Source organism: Macaca nemestrina, chromosome 12 (genome assembly GCF_043159975.1).
Source record: "Macaca nemestrina isolate mMacNem1 chromosome 12, mMacNem.hap1, whole genome shotgun sequence".
NCBI lineage: Eukaryota > Metazoa > Chordata > Mammalia > Primates > Cercopithecidae > Macaca > Macaca nemestrina.
This window is the reverse complement of record NC_092136.1, coordinates 21,982,225-21,991,231: the sequence shown is the minus strand read 5'-3', so window position 1 is coordinate 21,991,231 and position 9,007 is coordinate 21,982,225.

The window sequence follows — 9,007 nt, the reverse complement described above, 5'->3', positions numbered from 1 at the left end:
ATCTTAAATTGTTTCTGGGTATATGGCCTCAAGTCTTACAATGGCCTCTAAAGGAAGAAATGTGAGGTTGTTCATCACATTGTTTTTGATGGCAGAGTCTTAGATCCAACCTGAGGTTCTTCATCACTGGAGGAATACATAAGTAAAATATGATGGATGCACACATGTAGTACAGTAGTCCCCACTTATTCACAGTCTCAATTTTTGCTGTTTCAGCTTGTGGCCAACGGCAGTTTGAAAATATTAAGTGGAAAATTCTGGAAAAAACATTTAATAAGCTTTATATTTTGCACCATTCTGAGTCGTGTGAAGAAACCTTGTACTTGTCCATTAGTTACTTAGTAGCTATCTCAGTTGGATTGAAAAAACAGGATCTATAGGGTTCAGCACTATCCTTGTTTCAGACACGCACTGAGGGTCTTGGAATGTATCCCATAGGGGAGAATAATATACCATGCATCAGATAGAAGCAAAAGACTACATATATCTACCACGCATAATGTTTGAGAAGTACAGTGTTTCATGAAATAAAAAGTGGAATCTAGAAATGTTCAAAAAGGTATGTAAAACACACTGGAATGAATACCTAAAGGGCAAGGTAATGTTGCCCATGAAAGAAGAAAGGGAGAGGATAGTGGAGAGTGAGTTAAAAGAAACTAAATAAATTGAGAAGCCAATGATGATAATGTGCTGTGAACCAAGACATATTAATCATACTTTCTGGGCTGGAGGTCAAACAATACTCCCTCACTCCAAGAAGAGAAGATTATAATTCTCAAAGTAAACTGAAAAAAATAGAAGCATTTTTTCAGTCTGCCTCACTTGGAACAAATTTTTAAATGAGATCAGTTACAGACAGAAGTATGGTCAAACAGGCAACCTCATATTTTGTTGGATATGTAAATTGGTATGACCATTATAAAGTACAGTTGTTCATCAAAATCCTTTAAAATGCTCATATCCTAGCAATAAACATTTGTAAATTGAAGTTAAAAAAAAAAAATCCATTGATTGAGACAGAGTCTCGCTCGGTCACCCCAGGCTGGAGTGTAGTGGCTCAATCTCAGCTCCCTGCAACCTCCGCCTCCTAGGTTCAAGTGATTCTCGTGCCTTGGCCTCCCGAGTAGCTGGTATTACAGGTGCACACCACCACACCCAGTTACTTTTTACTTTTAGTAGAGATGGAGTTTCACCACGTTGGCCAGGCTGGTCTCGAACTCCTGACCTCAAGTGACCTGCCTGGTCAGCCTCCCCAAGTGCTGGGATTACAGGCATGAGCTACTGTGCTCAGCGATGAAACCATTTAAATAGCACCAGAAAACATGAAATACCTAGGGATACATACAACAAATTATGTGTAAGACCTGAACACTGAAACTACAAAACATTGCTGAGAAATTAAAGAATACATAAGTAGTGAGAAAGATACCATGTTCGTGGATTGGAAGACTCAATGTTGTTAAAATTTCAACTCTTCAAATTGATCTATAGACTCAAAGCAATCCCAATCAAAATACCAGGTAGCTTTTTTAAAAAATACAAAACTTAAGTGACTGATCCTAAAATATATATGGAAATGCAAGGGCTCTAGGGTAGCCAAGACAAGAAAGTTGGAGGACTTAACATTTCCTAGTTTTAAGACTTTAAAACCACAGTAATCAAGACAGTGTGATTTTGATTATATAAATAATCAAATTTATAAATTTATGCTTTGTAAAACAATAGGTGTGGAAAAACGAACTTTTTCTTGTGGTCTCACATCACACAATAATCAACACAGAGAAGACGTCTGTTATCAAATGTGTGGAGATTTTTCCCCTGCACACCAAACAAGCAAGCAATTCTGCAGTAGGCACCAGCTGGGTGTCCTCCAATTCAATTCCGACACTATCTACCTGGAGATAGCCTCAGATTGAGGGCTCAGTCCCACAAGACTGCCATCACCCTTCAGATGCCAGTTGCAAGTCTGGGTCTCCAGAATATCTGACCAACCACGTTCAAGAGAGGGTTCCCACGAACCCGTTTGGGTTCAATTAATTTGCTAGCATGGCTCACAGAACATGTATGCTGGTTTAAAGGATATTACCAAAAAAAAAAAAAAAAAAAAAAGACATGAAGAGATACACCGGGCGCGGTATGGAGGAAGGGATGAAGAGCTTCCATGCTCTCCCCAGGCACACACCCTTCAGGAATCTTCATATATTCAGATATCTGGAAGCTCTCCGCACTCTGTCCTTTTGTGACTTCTATGGAGAATTCATTGGATAGGCACAATGAGGACTGTGTGGAAATATGAATGGATAAAAAGAGTATGATCTAATATTAATAAGATCATACTATTCATTACTATTACTGAATGAGGAAACCCAGTAACGCTGGTCTGTTCAGATTCTTGGCCTCTCTGGCAGCATTTTTTTTTCCTTCCAGGGTATGGGGTAGCATCCTTCTGAAATGAGGGTCTTATGACCCACAATCAGAAAAGTAGGGGGAGATTAGAGTCCTGCCTTGGGCTGGTGGAAGGAGGGCAGGGGAAGGAAGGTCAGAGAGAGATTCTGTTTTCTGAAGAATCTGTTTTCTTCTGAGGCTGAAAGCATCCCAACATTATAACAAAAGACTATAACAAGGGATATGGGAGTTATGAGCCAGGAATGGTGCTGGAACAGTTGGATATCCATATGCAAAAAGATGAGTCTTGTTCTGTGCCTCATACTTTATTCAAAGATGGACTTGAAATTACTCATAAACCTAAACATAAGAACTAAAACCATAAAACTTCTAGAAGAAAATAAGAGAAAAATCGTTGAGGTCTTAGTTGATGCAAAAATTTCTTAAATAAGACATAAAAAGTAGGAAGCATAAAAGAAAATTGATAAATTAGACTTTATCAAAACTAAAAACTTTTCCTTCTCAAAATACAGTTAAGAAAATGAAAAGCAAGCTACACAAAAGGAAGAAAATATTTGCAAGACATCTGATGAAGGATTCATCTCCAGGATGTATAAAGAACTCTTACAACTCAGTAATAAAACAGACAACCTAATTAAAAATATGAGCAAAACCTTTCTTATAAGTGAGCCGAAGATGGCCTGGATGTATTGGCTTCTAGGTTGTTTATTTCATCACTGCAGGCTGAGACTTATTAGTTCAAAAGTCCACCAGTGCCAAAGTCAATTTTTTTACACATCTAATTATTTTTTTTATGTCCAAACAAGATTTTCAGTGCTTTAGAACCTGCCTGCTTGGTATAACCCATGAAATCACTCCACGCCTGCTAGCCACATATAAGATAAGCCCTAGGACCCAAATCACTGCTGCTGCTGTCCTTCAATGTTCTCTGATCCAGAGACTCCCCTGCCATGCTACTGGAGTGTTATCACCAGGGCATGTAAACTCCCTCTCTGATTTTCCTCTTCTCCCAAGGAGTTCCCATACCCTCCCTCTGCTGGAGGGTAGGCCCCTCATTGTTAGCATCCAGAAAGTCTCATGCTGTGAATGGCTTCCTCTCTCATGCACCATTGTTCAAGAACCATTCAATAAAGCTTGCCGTGTGTTATTACTGCTTCGTATCTTTTTCTTTGATCAGCGCCCAAGTCCCTCAAACCCTCCACTTGATTTGAACAGATACTTCACAAAGTAAGATAAACAAATGTCCAATAAGACATTTAAACGTTTAAGCATGAAAAGATGTTCATTATCTTTACAGCAAAGATAATGCTATAAGTTATTAATTGAAGATTAATATGAATGAATTAACACTAAAGTCACATTGAGATACCACTAATATCAATGAGATGAAAAAAGACAATACTAAGTGGTGTTGAAGATGCACAGCAACTAGAGCAAACTGGTACAGCTACTTTGAAAAACAGTTTGGCAGTTTCTTATAGAATTAAATATTTATCATATAACCTGTAAGTTTGTCCGTCACTATTGTTTACCCAAAGGAAATTAAAGCTCATGTTCTACACAGACTTGTATATGAATGTTCATAGCTGCTTTATCTATAACAGGCAAAAATTGGGAACAACTTAAACATTCATCAGCTGAAGAGTGAATAACAAAACAAAATACTACTCAGCAATAAAAAGGAACAGACTGGCCAGGTTATCTGACTTACGCCTGTAATCCCAACACTTTGGGAGGCCGAAGCAGGTGGATTACCGGAGGTCAGGAGCTCAAGACCAGTCTGGCCAAGGTGGTGAAACCCCGTCTCTACTAAAAATACAAAAATTAGCTGGGTGTGGTGGTGCATTCCTGTAATCCCGGCTACCCCGGAGGCTGAGGCAGGAGAATTGCTTGAACCTGGGAGGCAGAGGTTGCAGTGAGCTAATATCTTGCCACTGCACTCCAGCCTGGGCAACAGAGCAAAACTCCATCTCAAAAATAAATAAATAAATAAATAATAAAAAGGAACAGACTGCCAATACGCACCACAGCTTAATCTCAATGGTAGTATGCTAAGTGAGAGAAGCCAGGCACAAAAGACCACGTGCTGCATGATTCCACTTATATGCATTTCTAGAAAGGCAAAACTAGAATGACAGCAGAATCAGTGGTTATGATGGGTTGGGGGTCAAAAAGGGCATTGGCCATAAGGATGCATGAAGAAACTCTTGGAGATTATGGAAGTGTTGTATATCTTGATTGTGGTGACTATACATAAAAATTGTAGATTGTATGTAAATATAATAAAGTGGACTAAGAAAGTTCTTGATAAGTGGACTAAGAAAAAAGTGTTCGTGCAATTTAACCCAGTAAGTGTATGTCTAATAACTTAATAAAAAGAGTTAGAGATGTGAGCCGGGCATAGTGGTTCACTCCTGTAATCCCAGCACTTAGGGAGGCAGAGGTGGGAGGATAGCTTGAGGCCTGTAGTTCAAGATCTGCCTAGACAACATAGTGAGACCCCATTCTCCACAAAAAGGGGGAAAGGAATCAGAGATGTGTATAAAACTTACATACAAGGATGTTCACTTCAGCATTATTTATAATAGCTAAATACTTAACCCAAATGCCCAGAAAAAGGACATTATTTAAATATGATATATTCATGCACAAAATATATCAAGCCATTAAAAGTTATATTGAAATTATGATTTGGAAAAATGTTCACTACTTTAAATAGAAAGGTAGAATATAATATAGTATACACTCTAGCTTTTGTTTTTATTTTTAAACTGGCAGTTGAAAGAACAAAAATAATTCACTATCTTATTAATAAATGAGGGTTAAGTGGGATTTTTGTGACACGTAAATAAAATCTGAATATCTAGTATCTCAATTTATACTTTTCTTCTTGTGGGAAATGGATGAAATTAAAATTTTGGCCTGGGCATAGTGGTGCATGCCTGTAATCCTAGCAGTTTGGGAGGCCAACGTGGAAGGATCACCTGAGACCAGGAGTTCCAGACTGCAGTGTGCTATGATCGCGCCACTGCACCCTAGCCTGAGTTTATTTATTTATTTATTTATTTATTTTGAGACGGAGTCTCGCTCTGTCGCCCAGGCTGGAGTGCAGTGGCTGGATCTCAGCTCACTGCAAGCTCCGCCTCCCGAGCTTACGCCATTCTCCTGCCTCAGCCTCCGAGTAGCTGGGATTACAGGCGCCCGCCACCTCGCCCGGCTAGTTTTTTTTTTTTGTATTTTTTAGTAGAAATGGGGTTTCACCGGGTTAGCCAGGATGGTCTCGATCTCCTGACCTTGTGATCCACCCGTCTCGGCCTCCCAAAGTGTTGGGATTACAGGCTTGAGCCACCGTGCCCGGCCTGAGTTTATTTTTTTAACTAGAAGTTATTGCTCCTTGCAACTAACTTTACCCTTTTCCTTCTGCCATAATAATCCATTCATTCATCTAATGAATACAGATTGGGTATCCTTTATCTGAAATGCTCGGGACCAGAAGTGTTTCAGATTTTGGAATATTTACATATACATAATGAGATATATTGGGGATGTGACCCAAATCTAAACACAAAATTCATTCAGTTTTCATATACACCTTATACCATAGCCTGAGGTTAATTTCATATAATATTTTAAATAATTTTCTGCATAAAACAAAGTTTATGTTAAGTACTAATACGTGGAATTTTCCACTTGAGGCATCATGTTGGTGCTCAAAAGTTTTGGATTTTGGAGCATTTCAGATTTTTGATTTTTGGATTAGGGATGCTCAACCTGTATTTATTAAATGTATATGATGGCAACATGGTGAATAAGACAAACAGGTCTTTATGAAACTTAAAGTATGGTTGGGACCAGTATGTGTAAAAAACCCTATGTAGGATGGACCTTGGTGCTTTTGAGGGCTATAGAGAAGGCCCTTAATTCTTGAGTGTGGTGAGCAAGGTAGGAGGTTAGGGACCAGAGCATGATACAGTTCCTTAAGGAACACACACACACACACACACACACAATTAGTTTTCAATTGTTGCTGTTACAAATTACTGCAGATTAGTGGCTGAAAACAATTACCTTACAATTCTATAGGTTAGAACGCCAACAAGGATCTCACTGGGCTAAAGTCACTGCACTCTTTTCTGGAGGTGCTAGGAGGAAGTTCATTTCCTTGCCTTTTCCAGCTTCTAGAGGCTATGCACATTCCTGGTCTCCTGGACCCATGCTCCATCTTCAAACCAGCAATGTTGCATCTCTAATCATTCTCCCACAGTCACATCTCTCTCTTTGACCAAAGCTGGGAAAAGTTCTCCAATTTTAAGGACCTCCCCTGGGATTGATTGGATTAGGCTCACCTGGGTAGCCACCCACCTCAAAGGTCCTTAATTTAATCACATCCTTATAATATGTTCCCACACAAGGTAACATTCACAAATATGTAGACATGGATATCTTTAGGAGGTCATTATTTTGCCAAACACATATATGTAAAGATAAATATGTAATTAATTTTTAAATTTATATAGAAACTTTTCTCAAACATTTGAAATAAAATAAACACAAATACTATGCGAGAGTTTATCCCAAAACAGAGGCATAATCATTTTGGAAAGAATAGAATTAAAAGTTTTTCAATAATATATTATTATTATATATGTTTTTGAGACAGAGTCTTGCTGTGTCACCCAGGTTGGAATGCAGTGACATGATTATAGCTCAATGTGGTGTCAAACTCCTGGCTCAGATGATCCTCCCACATTGGGATGACCAGTGTGTGCCACCATGTCCAGCTAATTTAAAAAAAAAATTTTTTTTAGAGGTGGGGTCTAGCTATGTTGCCCAGGCTGATCTCAAACTCCTGGGCTCAAGCAATCCTCCATGCCTTGGCCTCCCAAAGTGTTAGAATTATAGGCATGAGCCACTACACCTGGCTGTGTATATTGTTAATATATCTCTGATGAGATATTGCCACTGATATTGAAGAAAATAAACAGAGAACCACAACTAGAGTCAATGACAGGAATAATTCTCAGAAACATGATGCTGAGTTTAAAAAAAAAAAAAAAAAGCAAGTTCCTGAAGACTACCCAAGTGTGTGTCGGTCTACCTGTGACTTTCCTCAGGGCTGCTGCAACAAATCACTGCAAACTAGGTGGCTTTAAAGAATAGCAATTTATTGGCCAGGCGCGGTGGCTCACGTCTGTAATCCCAGCACTTTGGGAGGCTGAGGTGGGTGAATCACTTGAGGTCAGGATTTCGAGAACAGCCTGACCAACATGCTGAAACCCCGTCTCTACTAAAAATACAAAAATTAGCTGGGCATGATGGCAGGCTCCTGTGACCCCAGCTACTTGGGAGGCTGAGGCAGGAGAATCACTTGAACCTGGGAGGCAGAGGTTGCAGTGAGCTAAGATGGTGCCACTGCACTCCAGCCTGGGCAACAAAGTTAGACTTTGTCTCAAAAACAAAAAAAGAAAGGAAAAAAGAAAAAGAATAGTAATTTATTCTCTCACAGTTCTGGAGGCTGGAAGTCCAAAATCAAGGTGTTGGGAAGGGCTGTGCCCTCTCTGCAGGCTCTCTGGAAGCATCCTTCCTTGCCTCTTCCTAACTTCTGGTGGTTGTTGGCCATTTTGAACGTTACTTGGCTGGAAACTGTATTACTAAAATCTCTGCTTCCATTGTCTCTCCCTCTGTCTCTTTGTGTTTCTCTAAATCTCTCTCTTTTTATAAGGAAACAGACATTGGGTTTAGGGCCCACCTTAATCCAGCATGACCTCATCATAACCTGATTACATCTGCAAAGACCTTATTTCCAAATAAGGCCAAGGTCACAGGTTGTGGGGTTAGGACTTTAACATATCTTTTAGGGAGATACATTTCAGCCCACAACAGTCATGTTTCCCAGGAAACAGACTTGGATATTGGGATTTGCTTGCAGGGGATTTGTAATGGAATACGCTGGGGAACAACATCCTTGAGGGAGGAAGGGAAGCTGGATTAAGCTGAAAGAGAAGTTGAACTGCACTGCAGTATAATGGAAGCTTCAGGAAATTCCACTGGGAGCTCTGAAGCTGGGAAGGGTTTTCAGAGATGCTCATAATTGAGGTAGGTGGTCCAGACTTTTGTACTCCTGCATCATCCGGTCATTGGATGTAGGCTGCCATTGGGGAGGGGCAAAGCAGCTCCCTTTGCCCGAGGACAAGTCCCATAGAGGGACATAGACCAGGATTGTCAGCAAATGTGGAAATGAAGGTCTTGGTCCTGGAGGGAAGATCTGGGATGCCTTCCCCAGCATCCACCGTATCATGCTTTTTAAATAGAGCTTAAAAATAAGCAAAACGAAACAACATGTTATTATTTCATATATATTTGTGATATAAAGCATATATTTAAAAGCAGTAGAATGATATACAACATTTAGGGCTGTGCTTACCTTTGGAGAATGGGCTAGGGTAGGTTTTTGGTTTTTTGGTTCTTGAGTTAGGTGGTGAGTTTACAGTTTTTCATTATATTGTGCTTTATATAAACACATATTTCATCTAATCTTTCGTATGCATCAAATATATTTTAAAAGATAGCAAGCGAGTCTGGCACAGTAGCTCATGCCTGT